Here is a 27,750-nt window from a genome sequence, read left to right as displayed (position 1 = left end):
GTATTATATTTTATTTTGGAATGACTATATAACTCTTTTTAATTATTTTACTTATGTTAGTTTGTATTCAAGATTCTGGTACTTAGTTCACTTACTTAAATTATCCACTGCGTTGTTTATTGTACACTGTTGCATGTACACACACTTGGCACTATCGTTGGGATGCGTGCCCGTGTTGTCATCATCTTGGCATCTCAATTCCCATGTTTCCATACATGGGGGTCGGGAGCGCCACAATCCCCATGTAGGTCTTCATCCTGAGAAAACTCAGAAATTGTCACCCTCATGGCTAGATGGTCAACAACAACCATGAAGCAAGCTGATGTGGGACTCTGCCACGACCAAGTGGAGCCTCAACGACAACACCCCACCAAGTTGTGGCGACCAACATGCATCATCTTGCCACCGGCATGGCAAGTCGTGCAGCGCCTCACCAAGCAATGGGGACCAACGTGAAGCACCTACAATCTTGCCAAGCAGTTCACTACCCATGGTGGGCGATGAAGAATGGTGGGCAACTGATCGTGGCGAACAACCCATTGTGGTGAGCAACTGATCATTGCAAGAAAGAGCATCTAATGGAGTAGGTGAAAGGCAACGAACCCAACCATCACAAGTGCGCAAAAAATTTATAAATCAAATAATTTCATTTCGAAGCAAATATGCAAGAACATGGAGACAAAACTAGTGCACTTTTATTGTTCGGGTGTCTAGGCTTGTGGCGCCCCCAATCCCCCTTATATAAATACACAGGGATCGAGACGCCAGGATGGTGACAACACGGTCACACATCCCAACGAAGTGCCAGTGTGTGTACATGCAACAGTGTACAAATAAAATAACGCAGCGGATAGTCAACTAAGTACCAGAATTTAATTACAATCAAACATCAGTAAAGATTTAAATAGCAGTTATACAGTCATCCATAAAATAATTTACAATAGTTTTAAATGTACAAACGAGTGATCCCAGATCACTCCTCAGGCAGAGCCGTCTCTTCAGGCTCGCCCTCCTCCTCCTCAGCAGCATCAAAATCTGCGACACCACAAAATGGTCTCGCAGGTAAGTATAACCCAAACAACAACGTAATATAAAATGCATTAAATGCAACTAACATGCATGCACATGAAAACATGCATTTTTCCACAAACATCATTTTCCTCGAAAATGATAATTTTCCAACACATACCAAAATCCCATTTTGGTCCAAATTATCCGTAAAACATTTTCCCAGAAAATGATTTACCCAAAAATCAACTCGCACTATTTTCCCAGAAAATAGTGCATTAATCCCAAATGCACCATGCATTATTTCCATATGCACCATGGTCTCCCCTATGGACCATCCGCACGTCCTGGCTTCGCAGCGGTTCTCAGTTCCGCGCCCAGCGCGTACATGGCCAAGCACTCACACTACACAACGAGCGATGCCCAGTTCCGCGCCCAGCGCATACGTGGCCAGACATCCTCTAGTCCCCGCCAGCAGAAGGACCACGGAGTCGGCACGAGACCATCTCGTCCGATCCCATTGTCGCCCGGCGACAATCCAGGGGACGTTACTCAGTATATTCCGCTCCCTAGTAACCAGAGGAGCTCCACCGAGTTAATACCCCAACTCGGCTTGGGGTCGTGATACACACGCACCAAAAATATTATCACATAAAATCATAGCTTTTCAAATCACATGAACATGAATGCAATACACGAAAACCCAGTTTTCTTTTACAAACATGATCATGCATGAAATAATGAAATGCACATGTACCAACACAATATCTAACATCCTTCAATGAACAATACCAACAAATCCAACCAACCCATCAACAACCAATATCCAATTCAACCAAATCAACCAAACAACTCCAATCACAAATCCATCCGACCCCCGAACTCCTCGGACTCAGTTCGGCATGCCAAAAACACAGTGAAATGGGTTAGTGCAAAAATACATTTAAATTACGAAAGTTCTTTGGAGAAATACTTACAGTGCAATATAATTTTCCGAAGATCACGAAGTTGAAAAAGGCGACGTTTGAGCAACACCACAGTGTAAAATACACTGTGGCCGTGGGTCACAAATACCAACTTTTCAACGAGGACAAACGAAGACCCAAGATTGATAGGGTAGGGCCTAGGGAGGTCGGTGAAGCTAGTGGTAGTGGTGGTTTGCCGTGGGTGGCGGCGCAAGGGGTGGTTTTAGGCCAAAAATGTGCAAATCGGAGATAGACTTGGTGGGGCTTCACCGGTGACGGATCGGAGCTGGGGTTGGGTCTAATGGGTTGCCAAGAGGCCGGGGATGAAGTGGTAGGAAGATGGTGGCCAATGGCGGTGCGACGGCGGCGCAATGGCGGAAAGTGTGCCGCGGCGTCATGGGTTTCGTGGGCTTCGTGGAGGCTAACGGCGGCACGAACGGCGGTGATATTGGTGGGGTAGGACGGCCGGCGGCTGGGGAATCTAATGGGCTGGGCGGTGTCGACCACCGCCGACAGACGGCGGCGTAGCTGGTGGGGGAGAAACGGACGCGGGGAAAGAGAAAAGGAGAGAGAAACGTGCGCACGGGGGAGAAAGCCAGGGAGAAGAAAAAGAAAAAGAAACAAAAGAAAAGAAGAAAAGAAAAAAGAAAAGGAAAAGAAAAATAGAGGGAAAAGAAATGAGGTCCAATCCTCATAACTTGGGTCACAAAAATGATCCAACGGAAACGATTTCAAAACCTCAAGTTAAATAAAATAATTTAAACGTAATGGTAAAGTCAAATTGAAATAATTAAATCCCACGGTAATTAAATAAATATTAAAAGCAATTTAAATGCATAACAATAAATAAATATTAAGAAAGCACATAAAAATAATTTTCACCAAATTAAAATCATAGAAATAAACTCATTAAAAATCCAACCAATTTTAAAATACGAGAATAAAATTTAAATAAATAAAAATAATCATTTAGTAAAAATATACTAAAATGCGGGGTGTTACATCCTCCCCCCCTTAAATAAAATTTCGTCCTCGAAATTGGCAAGGTCAACATTAAGACTAAGACAGGAATAAGATTCAACTAAGAGCAGACTAAGAACATACCACCCAAATAGTCTGGCAAGGCCACTCTATAAGCAACTAACCCAACCTTCTCTACGATCTGAAAATGGCCAACATATCTTGGACATCAACAATCGCCCAAATAGAGTTCTTCCCACTAGGAGTCCTCGGCAAACCCACAACAAAATTCATAGAAATATCATCCCACTTCCACTCTGGAATAGGGAGAGGTTGAAGTCTACCAGTAGGTCTTTTGATGCTCAGCCTTAACTTGACGGCACGTGGCACATTCCTCAATGAACATGGCACTATCCAACATACTCATTTTAGTCCCCCAATGACACATCACGACCAGTATTCCTAGAGTGACTGCTATCCAAAAATCTCATTTTCTCGAGAACCTTAATACAACATCCAATAAATTCCAATGATCAAAAGCCCTTACAATAATATGTGCCAACTGCAATCAACTCCTATGCTCCAACTTCTAAACCTTTATTGAATTCTACTATTGGAAACCTAATAGCCACTTCCAATGTTAACCATCAGTAACAGATTGCACAACCAAATGATTAATCTCCAATTACAAGTATCTTCTCAAAATTCAAGTCACCATTAATTCTTCAAATCAGCACAATTTGAACTCCTGACTACAACAAAAATACCACGCTTCTGCTGCGCACTCTGATATTCGCCTCATGCATAAAACTTACGTTCTCATGAAACTAACACCATCGAGTACAAGGTGGCTCCATTCCTACTAACCAAAACTCTTATCACAATTTGGTAGAAGAAAATACTCTCTCCCAAAACCACGAGTTCTAACTCAAATTCCTCAATTAATTTCTACTGCCTTGATCAAAATCAAATTCTATAAAATACATCCATGATCATTGACAGAAAACCAATATCAAACAACCTCAGCATCCCAAATTGAAAATAAACAACCTCAACCCAAAATACACTCATCTCCTCTACGATAAGAAACATACTTTAAAAGACTCAATTCCAACCTAGCGAATAAAAAAGAGTGCCTAGAGACTTCTACCTAACAACCTAAACCCGAAAGCTCACCATCTACATTCTAAACAACATCTAATCTAACGGTGACTAAACTCACAACGAACCACCATTGACTTCACCAAAACATTAACAAAACCTCCTTGGTAACTTGCCCACCTATTTCTACTCCAATAAGCTAGTATTAACACAACTAGTTCCTTCAATAGCACATCACTATTAAACCTCAGGGCAAACCATACTGATCAAATCTTCAATCTACCCAAAGCCATTGCAAAGCACCCAAGGATCCTAATGCTTTATTACCCCCACATACTTGATCATATTATCCACTGTTGATGCCTAAGCTTCAACTTCAAATATCTTTTCATATACCATACGTGACATCCCATCAATCTCACTTCAAGTTAAATAACAATGTCCTTCATTCAACCAACTAGATGCTCAAACTCCAAAAGAAAGTATAGCCTCAAAAATTTAAATTCCTAGGTAACCTCAAGTCACAATTAATTCCTGAAGATAATCACAATAACCATTCCCAACCATGATTCATTGAGTAACCCACTTCAATTGCACACTTCGATCGACTCACCAAAAACTCCAAGCCAAGGTCTCTTGAATTACTACTATTGTGTTGACTCCTCTTCCACACCAACCAAAACCACTTCTTCCAAACCAAATGAGACTAGGACCTATACTCTCCGAAATCCATAACCACTCACCACTACTATACATCAATCTTAAGCACCCTTAGCCAAAACCAATAATCCTCCAAACGTGCAGGTGGTCATCATTACCATTTCCATCACTAAACCTATATCCTCGAATTCAATAAGAATCATTTCTTAAATCGTCACCATCTATTATCCTTAAAATTGATATAAATTAAATCCTCAACCTGGCACTGTAACCTCATGCTAAAAATAATTATTAACCGAACTAGATCAACATCCTCCATCTCCAAAGAAATTCTCCCCTAAAAAAATTCTCATATCAATAACTCAACTCAGATCAATCCTATTTTAATTCAGCCATTCAACTCTGCAATTCTAAAACCTTAACCCAGATATAAATCATTTCCTGAAATCCTCAAGATCGATGAACTCAAATCTAAAACATTCGCCTTATAAAACTTGTAAATTCTAAAACCCCAAATGTTATCAAATTACTTATCGAGGTCGGCAAGATCAAAAACTTCTAGTCTAAGTAATCTCTTAATTGCTTGTTGAACCTACCAGCTTAAATCCCATTAACTTATTTTCTAAAAAACTATGGGGCTACAAACCTTAGATGAACTTCTCATAAATCTAACATTGACATTCGTTGAACTTACAACCTCCTACCCCAAAGACTCATTACCTAAATTCTACGGAACCTAAATCCTCAATTATCCTAAGCAATTAAAATTTATTCCCCTCCTTAGCAGCAACTTGAGTACCTAATCCAAAGAGTTCACCCAGACCCTGATGTTCAAGCCTTGATATTAAAACAACTAATCACCAAGAGTACTGGCCTACTATACCAATGTTTAAGCCTAACAATGGCCTTCTCAGTCGTACCATCTTCCTGTCATAACATAACCCTTAACCCGCCTTTCAATTTCGAACAAAACAAATTTAAATAAAATTCCATAAATAAAATAACATACGACAAAATGCATAAAACCAATGAAGTAGTTCACCATAAAATAAATATAACAATAAAATAATCCGCCATAAAAATAAAAAAAATTAAATTAAAATGACATACCAATAAATAAATAAACAACAAAATTATTATACAATAAAATAAATAAACAACAGAATTATTATACAATAAAATAAATAAAGCCAATAAAACCATACTCAACCAAAGGTAAACACTAATTAAAACAATAAAATCAAATAAATCAAATAACATCAATTAACATAAAATAAAATAGTAATAAACTCACAATTTAAAATAAATAACTTAACTTACACCATTTAAACAAAAATTTTATTATTTTAAAATAATAAAAATAATTTTCTGGTACATCCTAAGGGACATGTGGTTTTACCCAGAGCCGAACTGCTCTAATACCACCTGTGGCGCCCCCAATCCCCCTTATATAAATACACAGGGATCGAGACGCCAGGATGGTGACAACACGGTCACACATCCCAACGAAGTGCCAGTGTGTGTACATGCAACAGTGTACAAATAAAATAACGCAGCGGATAGTCAACTCAGTACCAGAATTTAATTACAATCAAACATCAGTAAAGATTTAAATAGCAGTTATACAGTCATCCATAAAATAATTTACAATAGTTTTAAATGTACAAACGAGTGATCCCAGATCACTCCTCAGGCAGAGCCGTCTCCTCAGGCTCGCCCTCCTCCTCCTCAGCAGCATCAAAATCTGCGACACCACAAAATGGTCTCGCAGGTAAGTATAACCCAAACAACAACGTAATATAAAATGCATTAAATGCAACTAACATGCATGCACATGAAAACATGTATTTTTCCACAAACATCATTTTCCCCGAAAATGATAATTTTCCAACACACACCAAAATCCCATTTTGGTCCAAATTATCCGTAAAACATTTTCCCAGAAAATGATTTACCCAAAAATCAACTCGCACTATTTTCCCAGAAAATAGTGCATTAATCCCAAATGCACCATGCATTATTTCCATATGCACCATGGTCTCCCCTATGGACCATCCGCACGTCCTGGCTTCGCAGCGGTGCTCAGTTCCGCTCCCAGCGCGTACATGGCCAAGCACTCACACTACACAACGAGCGATGCCCAGTTCCGCGCCCAGCGCGTACGTGGCCAGACATCCTCTAGTCCCCGCCAGCAGAAGGACCACGAAGTCGGCACGAGACCATCTCGTCCGATCCCATTGTCGCCCGACGACAATCCAGGGGACTTTACTCAGTATATTCCGCTCCCGAGTAACCAGAGGAGCTCCACCGAGTTAATACCCCATCTCGGCTTGGGGTCGTGATACACACGCACCAAAAATATTATCACATAAAATCATAGCTTTTCAAATCACATGAATATGAATGCAATACACGAAAACCCAGTTTTCTTTTACAAACATGATCATGCATGAAATAATGAAATGCACATGTACCAACACAATATCTAACATCCATCAATGAACAATACCAACAAATCCAACCAACCCATCAACAACCAATATCCAATTCAACCAAATCAACCAAACAACTCCAATCACAAATCCATCCGACCCCCGAACTCCTCGGACTCAGTCCGGCATGCCAAAAACACAGTGAAATGGGTTAGTGCAAAAATACATTTAAATTACGAAAGTTCTTTGGAGAAATACTTACAGTGCAATATAATTTTCCGAAGATCACGAAGTTGAAAAAGGCGACGTTTGAGCAACACCACAGTGTAAAATACACTGTGGCCGTGGGTCACAAATACCAACTTTTCAACGAGGACAAACGAAGACCCAAGATTGATAGGGTAGGGCCTAGGGAGGTCGGTGAAGCTAGTGGTGGTGGTGGATTGCCGTGGGTGGCGGCGCAAGGGGTGGTTTTAGGCCAAAAATGTGCAAATCGGAGATGGACTTGGTGGGGCTTCACCGGTGACGGATCGGAGCTGGGGTTGGGTCCAATGGGTTGCCAAGAGGCCGGGGATGAAGTGGTAGGAAGATGGTGGCCACTGGCGGTGCGACGGCGGCGCAATGGCGGAAAGTGTGCCGCGGCGTCGTGGGTTTCGTGGGCTTCGTGGAGGCTAACGGCGGCACGAACGGCGGTGATATTGGTGGGGTAGGACGGCCGGCGGCTGGGGAATCTAATGGGCTGGGCGGTGTCGACCACCGCCGACGGACGGCGGCGCAGCTGGTGGGGGAGAAACGGACACGGGGAGAGAGAAAAGGAGAGAGAAACGTGCGCACGGGGGAGAAAGCCAGGGAGAAGAAAAAGAAAAAGAAAAAAAAGAAAATAAGAAAAGAAAAAAGAAAAGGAAAAGAAAAATAGAGGGAAAAGAAATGAGGTCCAATCCTCATAACTTGGGTCACAAAAATGATCCAACGGAAACGATTTCAAAATCTCAAGTTAAATAAAATAATTTAAACGTAATGGTAAAGTCAAATTGAAATAATTAAATCCCACGGTAATTAAATAAATATTAAAAGCAATTTAAATGCATAACAATAAATAAATATTAAGAAAGCACATAAAAATAATTTTCACCAAATTAAAATCATAGAAATAAACTCATTAAAAATCCAACCAATTTTAAAATACGAGAATAAAATTTAAATAAATAAAAATAATCCTTTAGTAAAAATACACTAAAATGCGGGGTGTTACAAGGCTCAACCATGAGCCCCAGTTCATACAAGTAGAGCAAAAAGATACACAGAACATTGACTGCAAAGCCCATATCGGGCACCGCTCTGGCATTCCAATTTGGTGTCATCACAGTAGATTGCTCAGAATCGTTGGTTTATAAATCTCAAACTTGTAATTTGTATTACACTAACCCATTTGGGTTTTGGTGACAACCTCTGAGGATTGTCGAACTCAACATCCCACCACAATAGTGCGGTCGAGCATCCCCCAAACACCAATGACAAGTCCGAAAACAAGTGGTGAGCAAATGCCGTGCAAGTCAAAAGATCCTGCGACCCCCCCCCCCCCCCCAAACTCTAACTCTAATGGTGAGTCCAAAAACTAACGGTGACCAAATAGGTGCACAACTCAAAAGACCCTGCGACCCCCAAGCACTGAAGACAATTGCAAAGACTCGTGGTGAACAGGGCGTGCATGTCACAAAACCCCGTGACCCTCGCCATCAAAATAAGCAAGAAAGGTTAGGGACCACCTGACCCCACTCACACCTCGCAGAGATTCAACAAGCGGGAGAAGTAATCAAACTGCCCAACCTCCCTCGTGATGAGCTAATAGGCATGGAAGGACAATGACTGCCTGACCTCCCATGGTCCTAATAGGCGGGCATCTCTCTAAACAGCCCAACCCCTCTCACCTGGTCAGCAATACCAGCACAACATCTTCTCCAACAAACTTTAAGTGTTTATGTTCGCACCACAACCTTCGCCAGAGGGTTACCCTCAGGAACACCGAGCTCCACAATCCCCTTATGTTTTCATTTGGGAACGAGTCGATGAGCCCGAAAATTGCCTAATGTGGACTCAAGGAGTTGATTGGCTTTTTGGCCACTTAAGTGTGGGTCATTGCAAACAAACTCTTACATCAACCCCAAAATGGGAACATCAAACGATAATTTACACCAAGGGGTAGAAAGTCCTCTGCTACCAACACGCCGCAAAAAATGATCATGGTAATACACACAACAAATCAATCATAGAAATATGCACTATTCAACAACAATAAGGCAAATGTACGCAAACAAATGGAAAGCCAAGCTTCACACTTGCACCTTTATGCGGTCGAACACGTATCTCGCCAGAGCCGATCTCCATACTCGCACTTAATGTGGTTGAGCACATCTCCAGCCAAAGTCGAGCTTTGTGCTCCCAGTTAATGCGGTTGAACAAATCTCCAGCCCAAGTAGAGCTCCATGCTCACACCTAATGCGGTCGTACATCTCATGCCAAAGCAGAGCTCCATGCTCACACCTAATATGGTCGAATACATCTCATGTATATCTCTCAAAACTGAGCTCTTCACCACTTAGCATAAAAAAAATCGAAAACCAGAGACTAATTTTCAAAATTCATATTACAGATTATTGACTTGAAGATTCTCTAGGCCTTCTATTGAGCAAATCAACATTAAGAATTGTGGGTATCTTAGGGGTCAAATCGGTAGCATATAATTTATCCTCAAAATAAAGCTAAAAATCAAGCCAAGAAATAAGGCTAAGAAGAGATAAGGTAAGTTGACTCAGACTCCTAAAAGAAAAAAAGATTTGGACTCGTAAAAGGAAGAGGCTTCAGAGGCAACTTGGACTCAATCACTCTAAGGAAATAGACTTCCATATAAAAGGCTAACCATAGAAGCTCCCTAGGACAAACGCCACCACACATAGTGTGAGACACCAAAAATTTAGTGTGTTTTATTTATTTTATTTTATTGTGTTTTATTATTTTCTCTAGGGTTATGTTTGTTTTATGAGCCCAATTGGTTGGTTGTGAGTTTTTGGATTTTTGTAAGTGTTGTGGGCCAAAGTTTAGGCTTGAAAGACAGGAGAACTAGGCCCAACCCGTGGGCTAGCTGGGAGCCCAACCCCCAACCCCCTCCTTCAAAACGATGCCATTTAGTGGTCGGGGAAGTGACTTCTTTCCCCTTAGAACGACATCATTTTGGCTTGTAGAATGAAACCCTAGCCTTTTCTTTTTCCCCCTGGCGCTGCACCCTTCTTTTCTTTCTTTCCTTTCTTTTTTATTTTCTTCTTCTTCCTCTTTCATCCTCCCGCGACTCATGAACTCCACTGTCGCCAATTAGCTCGTGAACTCCACTGTCGCCAATCAGCTTTCTTCTTCCTTCCTCCTCCTACAGCTCGCGAACCTCCATAGTCAACTGCCTCACCTCTCTTCTTCCCCAATCCGAGCACCCCTTTTCTCTGGTCTTCTCCCAATCCTGAGCTCTCTTCGGCCATGGTGAAGCCTTGCCGCCACTGTGAGCCACTAGTCGCACGCGTGGAGTGCCATGCTCGTGAAGCTTGTGCTGCCCTGCACCCCCAGTTGTAGTCATGGCTGCGATTGCTGAGACCCACCCCTTGGCCTATAAATAGGCCGAGCTCCTCATCCTTAAACCATCTCTCAATCACCTTCCTCCCCTCTCAAAATCGAGTTCAAGCATTTCCCCACCCTCTAATTGGCATCCCAAAATCCTTAAGAGTTATTTTTGCTATAACACTGCCTAGCGCCGCTACTCCTAGCTATCTTTTGGTGGATGCTCAACCACCCCCATGTACCCCACTTCCCTTTCCCACAATCCTTTTCCCTAAGTTCCACCCTAATCGTGAGCTAAAGCTCATAGTAGCCGTTGTCTCACCCTGCTCCTCCGCACTCTGCCATGAAAATCCTCACCTTCACCCACTAGCACGTTAGATCTGCCATCTTTGTTAAAAGAAACCCATTTTTGCCCCTCTGTTATGTCAGTTTCACCACTGCCACCTCCTGCCGCCATTGCTTCACCGTGCTCCACACCACTAGATGCTATGATAGTATGCCTTTATGCCTCTTGCCATGTGTTTCATTTTATTAGATGACCAATTTTAATCTAATCAACTTTGTCCGTCTACGTAGCAACACGCGCACTCGTTCAATCACGAAACCCCATAGACCATCGCGCACGATCATCCAAAATACTTGCCTTCCATGTTGTAAATAACTCTCTAGTACGACCCTTGAATTTCTAACGTGAAATTATTGCTAACTTTGTTGCAGTCTGGTTGTGTTTGAGTAGGGCCTTGGGTTCTGGGAAGTGTTGTGAATTTTTGACATAGCTGTTGTAGGAATTTGGACCGAGGGATTTGTGAAACTGTGAATTTGTGACTGTTGTGTGATATGCCATGCCATCCAATTAACTCCCTGTCATGCATTTGCATATTACTGTTATTGATATCTGTCATGATTTATTCAACTGTGATATGTTCTATGTTATGCTACCTAATCTGAAAACTGATTTTTTGGTAAATATATCAGTTGTGTGGGTGCGTGCGTGTCACAACCCCAAGCCAAGATGGGGAATTATCTGGGTGGAGCTCCTCTAGTCACTCGGGAGCATGTAAAATTGAGCAACGTCTCCTAAGCTGTCACCAGGCGACAACAGACTCAACCAAGAATGTAACGCTCTTGTACAACTCCAGAGCCCCTTTGCTTGTAGAGGCTAGAGGACGCCTGGTCACGTTATGCATCAGGCACAAAGCTGGGCATCACTCATAACGAAATCACAAGCCCAATGTGCTGGTGGTCCCAAGGGGAGACCACGGTGTATATGTAATAAATGATTGTGTTTGGAAAAAAAATGGGATTTTTGGAGTGCGTGGCTGTAATTTAATAATTTTTGGGAAGGTAGTAAAAATAGCTATTTTGAGTAGTTGCTTTCACAACTACTGAACACATCTGCTAGTATAATTTCATACTTGAATCTCTATGTTGTTGTTCTATTGATTTATTTGGTGAGATTGTGAAATCTCATTTTGGTATTCCAACCTACGGTTCTATTTCATGGAGTCGTAGACTTTGTTGCAAAGGAGGGGCATGAGCAGGAGGGACTAGCCTCACCAGAGGACGTGTTATTTGTTGTTGGACCTTTGTTTTCCTTTCCATTATTTCAGCTGGATGATTGAAATAACCTCTTGGAGGACTTTACTTCGGGTCCTATTGTTGTTAAACTTTTTGGTACTTAGTTTCTGACCGCCTTATATTTTTCCATTGCATAATTATGCTGCACACATTTTGCATGTTTGCACACACTTGCACAATGCGATGGGATGTATGTCCGTGTAGTCATCATCCCAGAGTCACAAGTTCCACCAAATCACATATGGGGGTCGAGTGCGCCACACATAACGAGTATAAAGGATCTTCCCTAAATTTCTCTAGTGTATTGAGACATACGTGAGGCCATGAGAGGTTGTAAAATCACCCATTATAGTGGATTTTGTTCCCAAACAGCCCCTGGACGTAGGCATTATGCCAAACCACGTAAATTTCTGTCTTTCTTTATTTATTTTTATTCACTTATTTGTTATTTATTTAATGGATGAACACGATGAATACCGTATCAATGCCCGAATCTTCATCGTGGGTCAGGAATCATTATTTCCTCCTTTTCAGTCTATTATGCAAATTTATGTATTAACAGTAATACTGCTGAGTAGAATAACTCATACATGATACGCCTTGGATCGCTTCCCCTCTAGCCATCCAACCTCTTCTAAGGTATGACCCCAACTCCGAATTCTAATTTGACGCAAGTTTCATCAATATTTGAACTCTAACTCGATATGGTTTCGAGCTCCAAAAGTTTTGAGTCTAATTGAGCGGACTCGAAAAAACCTAGTTTTTGCACGGCCTTGGCCCTAGCACTTGTAGAGTATAGCGAAGTAATTAAACGAGTTCTCAAACCAATACTTACGAGAGGGAGAGAGACAGAGACAGAGAGAGAGAGAGAGAGAGTGGCAGGCAATTCTGATTGTGATGGAAAAAAAGGCTTGTATCGTTATCCTCCTTACTTTATCTATGGCACAAAAGTCAAGGAGCAACTTAAACTTACAAATGATCACATGTACATATTAGAAAATAACAGGAATTAAAAACCCTCGCAACAGCAGCTCGCAAACCTCGACTTTCTCTTAGTTTTTCCCGATATAGTTGCATTTAGAGGCATAGGCAACGAGGAGTTTCAACTCCATTTTAATATCGATGTACCCATTATTATCTTGATCGGCATGACCAAACGCATCCTTAGCTCTAAACCAATCCAACGTGATCCGAGTTCTTCGAAGGCTGCGATCAGCTCTAGCCACGAAAGTTTGCCATCTCCATTGATATTGTGCTTCTTAAAAACATTGGTTAACTCTTCCTCGGTGTAGGGAACTTTACCCTTAGATACAATTTGCGGAAAGGATGAAAGGTTAAACGGCAACCGGACCATCTTAATTATAAGGGACCACGATGAAGTACTCTAGGAGAGACTTTAGGGTGAAGATGTTAATTAAGGGATCGCTTACTTTATGTTGAGGTTTTAACGTCGTTGCAACCTAAATGCTATCTATATATAGGGTACGGCTAGCAAGCTAGACTAACTTTTTTCCCTTACAATTATCATTCCCAATTATAAAGTTTGAACTATTTATAAGAGTAACGCTAGATACAGTTTTGGGGTAAGCAAGTCTCGCATACTCCATTAAGAAAAGGTTGGAGTCCACCATAAAAAAATAAAATAAAATTTATGTGGGTACAAAATTTACCAACATTTTTAAAATTAGCACAGATAATAATTTGCACATCCGCAAATATTATTTCTCTATTTCTAATTAATGAAGTGACAAAATTACATTGATTGGTTTTTGAATTATATACAACAATTCTAAAAGAGTTCTAAATGTATCAATTATCACCTGAGTATAATTTCACAACTGCAAATAAAGGATCAGGATCATATAATATGCTATCAACGCAAGATCATAATTAAGTGATAATATTATATACAAATTATTAGGTGAGATAGGAATTAGTCTTCTTTTCTTTCAACTTTTTCGTCATTCATGGGAGTCTTTACTGTTGGATGCGTATTCCAATCTGATTTTTTGATTTGAGAGCATCCTCCATTGATCAATTATTTGGTATAAAGTGTGCCAAAGATAAGAATCTTCTAGCAAGAATTATCCATACCCAAACATTTTTCACAATTAAAGATAGAAATAGTCTGATATTTTGTCAATTGTAATGAACATATTGATTGATTGATTCCTACTCTTGAACAGGATTTAGTTTTTTCGAGAGAACCTTGTTCGTCCTGAGCCATAGAAGATCCAAGGAATTTTTTAGAGTGACGAACATTACCTAAGAAGTAGAATAATTACAAAAAGATAGACACATTAATGATTTTTACAATTACCATAATAGCTGACAGTATCCTAATTTTATTGATAAGACATCACTTACGGTGAAAGATCAATACAATTTACATGAGGGAGCTAATTAATTGGAATTTATGGAATGATTTGCAGGTCGTTCAGCTAAATAATTTTGGACATGAGTCAATTATATGAACGTTACGTTATTGGGGTGCCAAGGACAGGTCCCTATATACATGCAGTTACAGAGGTAATTGCAGGGCTACATGTTATCATTTCGAGCCGGGCCGTTGAAAGAGATGATATATGGTCTATATTTGTTGACCACACATATGTCGATGTTTTCCATAAATTTTTAAAATTTGGAATGGAAAATAAAAACAAAGAAAATAGAAAAATTCCATCATGATATACTAGTGCAATTACAGCTGTAAAAAAAAATCATAAAACCGGTCGAACCGATAAAATTGGTGAGTTTGGTCCGGTACAAGTTCTTAAGAATTGAAACCGACTTTTATATTTTGAAAATCGATTTGAATGAAACCAAACCGATATATTATATATATATATATATATATATATATTAAGGATAAATACATTTTTGAATAATAAATTATATTATATATATAATCTTTTATATATATATATTTTTACACATTTGATTATTTATTTCCAACTCATTTAGTGCCACACATGTAAACGGTTTACTAAAAGAATCAGATTGGACATAAATTGAAAAAATTAAAAGTTTCAGTTTCGATGACGAATTGGTTCGTATGGGTTTTTAAATTTTCAAAATCAGTGTATATTAGTTTTGTTTCACAATTTGCCAAAAACCGGACCGATTACCCCCGAGCATAACAAATTAAGAAGCTGGAGATTTGTTTTCTTCTCTGACTCAAAAAGTGGAAAATAACAGGTAGAAATTTTCAGAAACAAAATTAGTTCAAGCTTGGTTCCTATTATTTTCTAACCCAAAAGCTGCTAAATTGGCCCTTGAAAATGAAAAATGTATCTATCAAAGTAAAGTTACGGAATAATGCTCATGGACCTTATATATATATTGCTAGCTATTCCCTCGTGACCAGATTCTACCTAATTGGAGTGGTAATATTGTTGTTGGGTGCTACCTATATAATAAGCTAGCTTCATGCAATGGTACGTATATATTGCATTTGCTAATCATATCGCATCATCAGGGTATTCATATCGCATGATTGACGTGATAAAGCGAGTACTGTTCGTACTTTCAAATTCCAAGTATTATATATGTGGCAAATGATCAGAATCTAATTCTGTAGACCAAATATTGGCGTCATCGTAGAAAGATTATAATGATCACGATCACTCATGAAATTAGGTTTCTTTTATGAGTCATACTACACACGTCTGAGAATGGATCCTGATAAGCCCATTTGGCCTTTCATTTATTTCTTTTTTATTTCTTTTTATTCATTTTTTTATACTTATATATTTTAAAAAAAATCCACCACATTATTATTTCTTAATCATTAAGTAAAAAAAAATTATCGAAACTCGGGTTAGACCTATTTGTCGGGACAGGTAGAGCATTATTCTTCTTTTATTTTTTATTTCTTATTTTGGAGGGAAGTTATAATACATGATGCCTTTCCACAAAATATTAGTCGTATTAACCGCACTCTTCAATGTTCAATGATTCTAGCTAGCTTTAGAAAAAGGAAAATAAAAAGAGTGAATAATTGTACTAATAGACCCCACAAAACTTTAATATCATGTCAAACAAGCAGCATCCAATTCGTATGTAGCAAGCGTTGATAAGCCTTTCTATCTGCGTCGATCTCAGGACTACAATCACTTTCTTTGCTTCGTTTTTGGATCAGAAACCCACTATCACTTTTGAGGGGTATTATGTGTTAAATATCAATTCAAGTGTGAATAAGAACTCCTCAACAATCTTAGATGTTCCAAATATTAAGTTTGTCTCCAAATATCAAGCTTGTCTCTAAAATATCAAGTTTGTCTCTTACAACCCTTTTAATTGTCTGTTTGTCTCCTAAAACTTCTCCTATAAAAGGATATCATCTGGTAAATGAAACAGTGTCTGTGAGAAATACATTGAAGAGGGCCATTTCTAGAGATAGAGATAATCTTGTTGGAATTTATATATTTTATACAAACACTTTGAAATATATTGTTTCCGCTATAGTGGATGCAGGCAAATTGCCGAACCACTTACATATGGTCTCTGTCTTGTGTTTGGGTGTGATTTTGGATGGTTTTGGTACAACAATTGGCATCAAAGCTTCGGTTTTGCGCTACCCCGAAAATCTAAGTTGATTCAAATCAACTTTTGTTCATACCAGGAGATTCATTTCACAAGAGGAACACGTTGCCGCAAACGGTATCGAAAACAGACGTCGAAAGAGCTGACACGTGCTCTTAGAAGGTCGGAAGGTGCGATCCAAGCGCCAAAAAGCCCCCACTCGCACTAGAGGTTGAAGACGCGTGAGTTACATGCTCTTACACTCCCCCATGCGCTCCAGAGGAAGACGACGTGTGTGTTACATGCACCCACCTCCCCACACGCTCCGCTACTATTCCTATTCGATCTGGACCGTTCAAAATTTCATATCTGTTTTGGGCTTGTCTAAGCCATTCGGAGTCCGATTTCAACGATTCAATGGTGCTTTCCAACTATTTGGATCATTCCGAACTCATCCGTACGGTTCAAATTTTGAAATTAATTTTCTAGAGGTAAGTAATTTTTTAGATGGAATCAGAAGGAGAAATTGCAGGTGATACGAGCTTTGGAAATGCTAGTAGCTATGGGCATAGATCCATGGTGTCAAATGCCAAATTTGAAGCTGAAAAGTTTGATGGAACTAATAACTTTGGTATGTAGCAATGTGAAGTCATGGACATTTTAATCCAATAAGAGTTGGATATTACGCTGGAAGAGAAATCGAAAGACATGACGGAGAGAGATTGGAACAAGCTTAACCGACAAGCTTGTGGTACAATCCGTTTGTGCCTTAAAAAAGATCAGAAGTATTTTGTCGTGAGAGAGACAAAAGCTGTAACACTCCGTATTTTAGTGTATTTTTATTGAATAATTATTTTTATTAATTCAAAAAATTATTCTCTTGTTTTAAAATTGTCGGATTTTTAGTTGGTTTATTTTTATGATTTTTAATTTGTGAAAATTAAATTTGATATGTTTCTTTAATATTAATTATTGTTATGCATTTAAATTGTTCTTCATTTTAAATTAATTTATTATTGGATTTAATTATTTTATTTTCATTTTATCACTACGTTTAAATTATTTTATTTAACTTGCTGTTTGAAATTATTTTCGTTAGATCATTTTTGTGACTCAAGATGTGAGGATTGGATTTCATTTCTTTCCCTCACTTTTTTCTTTTCCTCTTTTTATTTTCTTCCTCTTTTCTTTTTTCCTTTATTTCTTTTCCCCTCTCTCTCTCTCCTCTCCCAAGCGCTGCACTCCTCCTCTCTCTCCCCATGCGTTTTCTTCTTCTCCACCCAGCCCACCACCGCGCGCTGCTGTGACTAACACCGCCCCTCTCATTCTCTTCCTCACCGGCCAGCGACTACCGCCTTCATTCCCAACCCCTCTCGCACCGCCGTGAGTTCTCACGAACAGCTTAAAGTTGTGGCCTCCATTTGCTCCTGCGCCGCCGTCACACTACCTTCAGCCACCATTTCTTCACCACTTCATCCTCGACCTCCTAGTAACCTAATGCACCCATCCTCAGCCCTGATCTACCACCAGTGAAGCACATTCATCAACATTTTTATTTTGGGTATTTTAGCCTTCGACCACCCTCTACCCCGCCACCCACGACCAACCACCACTACCATTAGCTTCACCGACATCCCTTAGCCGTTCTCTAACAATCTCAAGTCTTCATTTGTCTCCGTTCGAAATCTTGCATTTTGAGACCTACGGCTACAATGCATTTTGCACTGTTATGTTACTGTGCCGCCACTTCTTGCACCTCCGTGATCCTTTGAAAATTATAATAAAGCGCTATAAGTATTTTTCCAAAGAACTTTCGTGATTTAAATGTATTTTTTCACTAACTCATTTTACTGTGAACTGGTTGGTTATGCCGAACTGAGTCTAAGGAGTAGGAGGTCAGATGGATTGGAGGATAGAGTTGTTTGTGTGTTTTGGACTGTGTTGTGAATTGTTGGTTGTTGGATAATGAGACGTTTCATGTACATTGCATATTTGCATGCATGATCATGTTTGTAAATGAAACTGGATTTTCGTGTAATTGCATTTATGTTCATGTGTTTATTGAAAACTGGATTTTTATGTGATAAAAGATTTTTGGGTGCGTGCGTATCACAACCTCCAGCTGAGATGGGGCATTATCTCAGTGGACCTCCTCTGGTCACTCGGGAGCAGAATATACTGAGTGACGTCTCCTGGGTTGTAGCTAAGTGACAACGGGATCGGACGGGATGGTAACGCTCTCGTGCTGACTCTGTGGCCCCTCTACTGGAGTATGTCTATTTTTGAACATTTCAATAGTTTCAATCAGATACTTTCTGATTTGCAAAACTTGGATGTAGAAATCCAAGATGAAGATAAGGCTTTACTTTTATTAAATTCCTTGCCTGATACATATGAATATTTGATTACCACACTTTTGTATGGTGATCTTGACAAATGATGATCGACAATTGGATATATATTCACTATGGCTGGAGGACCAGTTAGTTGGCGATCTATTTTACAGTCTACAATTGTACTATCCTTAACAGAGGCTGAATACATAGTTATGACAGAAGCCGTGAAAGAAGCCATTTGGTTACAGGGATTGGTAACAGATTTGGGTTTTAAACAGCAAATGGTTACCGTTTACTGTGACAATCAGAGTGCAATTCATCTGGCCAATAATCAAGTGTATCATTCTCGAACAAAGCATATAGATGTTTGTTTTCACTTCATACGTGAGATATTAGATGAATGAGACATTCTACTTTAGAAGATTGGCACTGAAGACAATCCAGCAAATATGTTAACAAAAGTTGTCACAGGGATCAAATTCCAACACTGTTTGGAATTGATCAATATCTCACACTGCTGAGCACTTTCGGGTGTGTTGGTGCCTTAGAGCACATTTGATAGCGAAAATCTCTCATGGTAGATATAACGAGTATTTCAAATAAGGGAATGGAATCATTTGAAGGAAGCAACAGTTTGCAGCAGCTTAATATGGCACACATGGGTAGAGGGAGTAATTGTTAAATATCAACCCAAGTGTGAACAGGAGCTCCTCAACAGTCTTAGATAGCTACTCCAAATATCAAGCTTGTCTCCAAATGTCATGCTTGTCTCTTACAGCCCCTTTAATTGTCTGTTTGTCTCCTGAAGCTTCTCCTATAAAAGGAGATTATCTTGTAAACGAAATAGTGTCTGTGGAAAATATATAGAAGATGGCCATTTATAAAGATAAAGATAATCTTGTTGGAGTTTGTATATTTTATACAAACACTTTGAAATATATTGTTTCCGCTACAGTGGATGTAGGCAAATTGCCGAACCACTTACATATTGTCTCTATCTTGTATTTGGGTGTATTTTGGGTGGTTTTGGTATAACATTAACATATATAATAGGCGTTTGCTGATGAAAGAGTAATATCTATGTCATGATAAACAAAAGTAATGTTATTTTAGTCTATCAAATTAAACTTTTCTTGCGTTTCATCCAAATTGTTACCATAATTCTTTCATTGTCTTATAGTCTTTTTGTACAGACCCCTCTAGCGAGCTAATTACATATGTACATCTGTGTTGGATAAGAAATAAATGGTTTAGTGCTCATTGGAAGCAAGTTACTAGGGATAAAAGGAGAGTTGACTAGGGGTGAGCACCGACTTAATCGGAGTCGGATTCTCCTAAATCCAACTCCGGTTTGTGTAGGCTCAGCAAGTAGGATTCAGAGTCAGACTACGCTAGGAGACGTATGATATAAAAGAAAAATCACAATGTTGAATGTACATTTGACTCTCTCAAAATGAAGATAGAAAAATGATAAAGAAACAACTCGATATTTAATTTGTAAAACTTTTACAACCCTATTTAAATGGAAGATCATGCTTTTCGGCAATCATCCATTTATTTTCTGTGGATCCTAACCAATATGCAAAAGAAGTAGATGCCGTATAATTTGGTCCATTGATCTAAAAGTGCCACCTCTACACAAATAATGCATCTTTACGTGCATTTGGAGACATGAGGCTCAGAAGAGATATTTAATTTCCTTCCCAACAGACCTGGTAAGATATCTTAGATTCTTCTCTTTCCTAATTTACTAATTTATTAAACTCTTACTGGGTTTGAGTTATCGGCTGGTTAGGTTCTATATATATATATATATATATACAGTACTATACTTCCTTATGTTCACAACATAGCCAATTAATAGACCCTTATATCTCTTCTTCTTTGCGAACCCCTTTAGTAATCAAACTCCAAATTACACCAAATATTATGTCTTTTCGTTTAAAGTTGGTAGATAAAATCAGGCCCTAATTAGCTTATTTTGGAATAAAAATTAAATGTAAAATAAAGAAAACATAAACGGTACGTGTTTTTGGTTTCAAGATGGGGAGTTCTTAATTATTTGCTCATGAGTTTTAGACGTATTTTGGTCATGTGCAATAATTCGAGAATCCGCAATCTTTTTCCAAGATATATCCGAGGATAAATAAGTCAATGTCGTCTTCAATATATATTTAAAAAATTAAAAAATTAAAAAAATAGAAAATTGATATTATATCTTAATATATCTTAGCAGTCTCCAACTCATGTGTAAGTCAGACTTCTCTTAAGTTAAATTCATGGAATATTTTAATTAAATGTTATTAAATATAAAATCAAGATTCGAACGCAGAATCTGATAACATACATATTGAGTAAACAACTTATCTAAAAGTTTAAACTAATATAAAAAAGTAGTTTAGTAATTTACATTATATCGATCTTAACGTAAATATCCTATCCAATAGGTCACCGAAGAAGGGGATTTTTATTTTTAATCTTTTTGCCTTTGAATCAAAAAGTGGAAAATAAAAGGTATATATATTCTTAGTTTCTGAAAAAAAAAAATAAAATAAAAATTCTTCGTTACTATTATTCTCAACCGAAAGTTACCATATATTATTTTCTGCATCTCTTGTGGCGCACAGTACTACCTATCAATTTCTTTCCTTCGTTTCTTGGATAAGAAACCCACCATCACTTTCGAGCGTTATTAAGATAATGCGAAAACCTTCATGCCTGTCGGTCTATTCACCCCCACATAACAGCACCCAATAACAGCCCTCCACGTAGGACATCCAATTTACCTATCTTGCACCCACCTAACATAAGATCAAAAGCTCAAAAAGCAAATCTCTCATCGTCTTCGAAATTGACCAGAGCCATTCCTCTTCGCGGCGCTTCCACCCCTCGGTCATGTCCCCCTTCGTCTTCTAATTTACCTATCCTTCACAGCCGCGACGGACCAGACCCATTCTCCTTCCTTCGTCTTCCTTCGGTTTCCTTCGTCTTCCACCCTTCGTCTTCCACCCTGAGCTTACCCAGCGAATGCCGAGCTGCGACAGACTAATTTGAGGAGCCCCATCGACGGACTGATTTTGCAACCCCCATATTTTGAAAGTGATGGCTCACGTCAATGGAGGAGAAGTTCGCTGCACGGGTCTTAGAGGCAAAGGTGCACAACGAGTGAAAAGTGAAATCAAAGGGGAAGTGAAAGGCAATGAGTGTAATTAGATGGAAAATTGTGTATTTTACTTTTTATGAAATAGCCTATGTGTCTTGCTGTGATTGGAGGTTGTTAATACCCTAAGACCAACTCGTCTGTTCCGAAGAGGAACTGTAAGATAATAGGCGTTTGCTATTGGATTACCAAGAGGCTGCAAACAAAGGAGAGATATGTTCTGATGGAGACCAGAATGTTCTACTTGTATTCTTTCATTCATATGATGAAGTATATCAATAAAGAGTATTCTTCCTTTCAAAAAAAAAAAAAAAATATATATAATAAGAAGTAATATTGTACACCACACTCTCATCTTATCTTGATCATATTAAATAAGTATATAGTACATTTATCACTATTAAATAATAAAAAAAACATATAATATATGATCATTTAATAATAATAAATATACCATATCTTATTTATTATGATAAAAATTAATAATAATATAATGTATAAAATTTTCCTATCGAATATAACATCTTTGTTCTAGTCATGCATCAAAATTGAGAGGATGAAGTTACCAATTTTAGAAACGCATTATTTGGAGGCATCACTATGCGGTGGCACGTGAAACTCTTGTCAGGCTAAACGGTACTAAGCGTTGGTACAACGGCATCATTCCTGATGACATCATCTCGAAGATTGGGGAATGGGAAGTTTAGTGGATGGGCGTGTGTCGTCATTCGACAGGGAGTAATACTAGGTAAGAGCGTAATATTCTTCCGCCTGAGTAATATCGCCTATTGTTACCGCTAATGTACTTAAATATTTAAAAAAATAAAAAAAATATACTAATACACTTAAAATTACTTTTTTAATCATTAAATAAAAATAAAAAATAAAAATAAAAACTTTTTTCCGAACAGTCAAGTAAAGCGGTAAGAATTGGTGGGCACAACAGCTTGTTTCCACTAGATAAGTCAACACTTTTTTATAGCATAAGCGACCTTTAAAGGGTTTGTGTGAGTTAATCTGTACATTTAAGACTTGTACATATTAACAAAACAAATGCCACATTCAAATTATTTCAAACGGCCACACATCACATGGGCATACCACTAATACACCGTACGTAGATCCCCAAATCAACTTCAACAGCACTACTGGATCAATCTTTTCGTGGAGCACTTCACAAATTTCACGCAATTAGTTTGATGCGAAACCTCCACTTTGGAGATGAGTCAAGAGCAAATACGTCCCTTCCAAATTTCTATATGACGTAAGAGTAGAAGAATATTTAAAATGTGGTCTAAGAGCATTCTAATCTGGTTTCTTAAATTTTTCTCTAAATTTTAGCTAAAAGGGATACTCCTTATAATTTTATTATAAATTTACTCATCTTTGAAAAACCTTATATATCTCATTTCCTATCATTTATCTATTCTATTAAAATAATATTCTTCTGTTATTTCTTTATTACTTTTTTTCTCTCACTTCCATTTCCATTCTTAGCCACCGACTCTTTTCTCTTATTCTTTTCTTTTCAAATATCACATTTTATAAATACTTATACGATTTTTTTTTTCGGATACAGTATTATTTTTCAATTCAACATCGATATTAAAAATGATAATTTTTTTAATATATGCATTTTCCAATGCGATGATATTTTTTAATATGATTTTTTCCATATAAACTTTAGTAATACTTGATTTGCATTTGTCTAACGATAATATTTTTTTTTTATTTTCATATAACGGTAATATTTTTTTCAATTTCTCTAACGGTAATACCAATCCGCGTATTGATGATAAAAGTTTTTGCAAAATAGTACAACGGTAACATTTTGAATTTCTGCCTCAAATGGTAACATGCTTTGTCATTTCTCCAACGGTAACATTTTCTGTCTTATATGTAACAATAACTTGTTCCTCTATAAATATGCCTTCTACTTGCATTCACGTTCTCAAAAACCCAAGTCTCATCTCCAACTCCCTTTATCAAATGGCTCGTTCTTTCTTTCGTAAATTGCTCACATACTTGTTATCTGATGATCGGTTGGATGTTATTCTTAATGCTAAAGCTGATGGAGAGTCATCGAGACATCGTGGCATTTGCCAACATCGTAAGTTTATTTGGTGTGATCATATTCAAAGGCACGAGCGCCTTTTTCACGACTATTTCGTAGAAAATCCAGTGTATCCCTCCAATATACTTCGAACGAGATTTCGGATGAGTCATCTCCTATTTCTCTATATTCTTTATGAGTCCTACTTCGTCTAGAGAAGAGATAATGCCGGAAGACTCGGTTTATCTTTTATGCAAAAGATAACTACAGTACTTAGACTACTGGTGTATAGGGTTACTGGAGATTTTATGGAGGAAGAGTACATACGTATTGGAGAAAGCACCGCAATGGAGAGCCTCAAAAAAATTTGTAAGACAATTGTAACTGTTTTTTCATATGAATATTTGCAGTCTCCAAATGCCAATGATATTACTCGATTGCTTACTGTTGATGAACAATGGGGATTCCCAAGAATGCTAGGAATCATTGATTGCATGCATTGAAAGTGAAAAAATTATCCTGCTGCCTGTAAATGTATGTACTCCGACCACATCTGTGAACCAACTATTATTTTAGAAGCAATTATTTTATATGATCTTTGGATATGACATACATTTTTTAGTATGTCTGGTTCACATAACGATATTAATGAGGTAGAGAGATCTTTTATTTTCACAAAACTTGTCCAAGGGCGTGCTCCTCCAGTCAATTACACAATCAATGGCAACGACTACATTATGGGGTACTACCTTGCCTTTGGTATTTATTCCAAATGACCAATGTTTGTGAAGACGATTCCATCACCCCAAGGGAATAAGAAGAAAAACTTTGTCGCAGCACAAGAATCCGCAAGAAAAAGATGTCGAGCGTACCTTCAGGATACTTCAACAACGATTTGCAATTGTTCGTGGATCTTTCTGATTTTTCAAAGTCAATGAGCTAACAAATATAATGAAAGCATGTGTTATTGTACATAACATGATTATTGAGGACGAGCGTGATGATTAGTCAAGGTCTGAGCATGGAGTATGATCAATTTGATGATGATATTCCAGAACTATCACGCAATCTAACAAACGAATTTATCAACTTCATTCTCATGAAATTAGAGACAACTTAGCACATCATCAACTATAAGCAGATTTAATTGAACATCAATGGCAAATTTATTCTCAACAATAGAAGAGAATGTTCTGTTGGATTCTCTATCTTCTCATTAGTAGTGACCATGTATTCATGTTTCCACAATTTCATTCTAAAAAACTTTTCTCCAAGAACATGCTGATTGTTACTGTAATATTTTCATTATCTGTAATAGTTTAAAGATTTGTAATGTCGAGCTGTAATCAAGCAACACCTATCTATGTTAGATTCAAATTCAACGACCACATATGCCACCTTCTTAATAAATACTTGCGAAAGTACAAATTATAAAATACAATAAACATGCCAAAGTCCTTCAAAAAGACCGTCAACATTAGTCTCAACAGTCTAGCAAGTTATATTAATGTGCCAAGCATAAAATACAAATGTCCAAATACTGAGTAAAAAAAATTAAGTTACAAAAAAGATGTAGCCTCAATTTTCTAATGCATTGCGTCTCACCAATATCTCTCTTTGAAGTTGTTGGAAATATCTCTGTTGAATGCCAGACAATGTACTCACATCGAGCAATATTATGCTCTCCTCTCTCTCTGCCATCGAACGATGTCCAGTTTCTCTGCCTCCAATCTCAGTCTCTTGTCCTCTTGTCTACTTTTATTTCCCTCCATTTCTCGATCATATGCCATCTTCTCGGCGTTGATTGGAAAAAATTCTTTCTCCTGAGCACGTGACTCATTTTGGAGAGTATACTTACGCTTGCTTAGCTCCATAAGCTCATCTGATGCCCTGCCTTGGGCCTTAAGTTTTCCTTTCTCAGCTTTTCTTCCCATTGGCCTATCCAATTCGATGAAATCAATATTCACTAGAGTCTCAGTCTCTGTACCACCAACTAAATCCATAGGTGAATTAGGTACAACTGTTGAGGTACGGGAATATGTCGGGGACATCATTGACCTTCGCTTCCTCCCATCCTTTGTGCAATGTTGATTCCATTTCAACTGGTCCTTCAACAGCTGCCAACGATGCTCGAATTGAAAGGACGTTTTCTCAAGCGATTGGTACATGACCTTTGCTTTGTCAAACTTCCAATTCAAGCATAAAATCAATTAATTAATCACCCATTAAAGATAAATGAAACATAACACATAAATATCATAATTAAGTAGAAATAATAAGAAAGTAGTTGTTTATACCTTGTCTTGCTCAGTCATGTCACTTTGATTCAACCTTCAACTTGGCTGAGTTTAGTACAAAATTTGTTCATCACCTTTTGAATGACAGACCACCTATATATTAAGGACCCAACACTCTGCTCATTTGTACTTTGTTTATACTCATTGAAGTATTGACTAACTTTTTTCCTAAAGTTGGGCGTGTTTTTGGTTCGTTCCCTAGATTACACCAATGCTACTATTCAGCCTTGTAAAGATAAGTAACTTGTCTTCTTCGGGAGTGAAATTTGCACCCCTAGTTGATTTTCTTTGACAGGGAGGCTCTACTTAAAGTGGGGGTGGAGAGTCATCCAAAGTCAAGGTGTGGTCAATTTCAGGCTCTTGAGTCAGGAGGCTGGTGAAGAATATATTTCCATGCTCTTGTGAATCCATCTCTAAAAAGTTGAAAACATATAAATGTGGTACACATGTTAGACAATTAAGAACAATATTTGCAACTGATTTTGGTAGCTAGCTCAGGAATCCTACGGTAACATACGACCACACTTGGCACCCTCCCTAGTATGGCTGCAACAACCGATTGGCACTATTTATTGGTCATCCAGGTTACCAAGCCATGGTGGTGTGTGCCAAAGTGCCACTTCACCCTAATCAAATTTTCTCATCATCACAGCCGAGGGTTAAGACAACTCAAATCCAATAACAAGATCCAATAACAAAATCAGTTTGCAAAATAGAAAATAAGAGCATTCTCATCCGCTTCCCTAAACACTTGTGTGTTTTAAATGTGGCTCAAAATGGTTTACAAATTTACATCATGTGTAAGAGAGAAGCGCAACATCAAATGGCTCAAAACCTTACCCAAACCCCAGTTGCCTTTTGTGAAAACTATCACAAACTGCAGTATGGTCATCCGGGTGAGGATTACCCCGCCATCTCGATGGGCCCCCACTAACACTTACGAATTAACCTCCACTAACACCATCATCATAGCCTATCAGTAGACATGCAACCCCCCATGAATACATACTTATTCATCAATACCAAACACTGCAAAGGTCGCACTAAGCAGCATGCAAAATGAATAAGAACATAAA

The 27,750-nt window shown here is 38.3% G+C and overlaps 1 long non-coding RNA gene across 1 annotated transcript; it reads left to right on the top strand.

Moving 5' to 3' along the window:
* The first annotated feature begins 23,128 nt into the window (after positions 1-23,128).
* On the top strand, positions 23,129-27,492 carry LOC121241853. Its single transcript, XR_005935819.1, has 3 exons — positions 23,129-23,288; positions 25,563-25,572; positions 27,480-27,492. It is a non-coding gene; the product is annotated as an uncharacterized LOC121241853 (long non-coding RNA).
* Positions 27,493-27,750: the final 258 nt, after the last annotated feature.

This window comes from Juglans microcarpa x Juglans regia, chromosome 8D (genome assembly GCF_004785595.1).
Source record: "Juglans microcarpa x Juglans regia isolate MS1-56 chromosome 8D, Jm3101_v1.0, whole genome shotgun sequence".
NCBI lineage: Eukaryota > Viridiplantae > Streptophyta > Magnoliopsida > Fagales > Juglandaceae > Juglans > Juglans microcarpa x Juglans regia.
This window is presented reverse-complemented; position numbering and strand designations above follow the sequence as displayed.